Genomic DNA, 336 nt, shown 5'->3' with positions numbered 1-336 from the left:
CCCCCCTCCCGCAGGCAGCCAGCGCCGCCTCCCCTCGCCCCGCGGCCCCGCCAGCAGCCGGCGGAGCGGGAGGAGAACGGAAGATTTTTTTTTTTTAATTTTCTTTTTTTTAATATTTTATTTATTTTGCCTGGGCCGCGGAGGGCCCGGCCGGTGCCAGCCCGGCCCGGGGAATCGCCGCCCCGGTCGGTGTCTCCCCCCACCCGCCTCCCTCGCCCCGGGCTCCTCCCGGACCCCGCGCGGAGGACTCGGAAGCGGAGCCGGAGTTCCCGTGGGTACCGCCGGGGCGTGCGGCGGAGCGGGCCCCGCTCCCTCCTTTGTCCGCTCCCCGCCCCC

At 71.1% G+C, this 336-nt stretch overlaps 1 protein-coding gene across 1 annotated transcript in view; it reads right to left on the bottom strand.

Moving 5' to 3' along the window:
* The window catches only part of CCT3 (chaperonin containing TCP1, subunit 3 (gamma)), an 8441-nt gene that overhangs the window by 7821 nt on the left and 284 nt on the right, over positions 1 to 336 (bottom strand). The window lies entirely within an intron of this gene.

This window comes from Haliaeetus leucocephalus, unplaced genomic scaffold (assembly GCF_000737465.1).
Source record: "Haliaeetus leucocephalus isolate CR32 unplaced genomic scaffold, Haliaeetus_leucocephalus-4.0 Scaffold175, whole genome shotgun sequence".
In the NCBI taxonomy this organism is placed as follows: domain Eukaryota; kingdom Metazoa; phylum Chordata; class Aves; order Accipitriformes; family Accipitridae; genus Haliaeetus; species Haliaeetus leucocephalus.
Note: the sequence above shows the minus strand (reverse complement) of the source record. Positions and strands in the feature narration are given on the sequence as shown.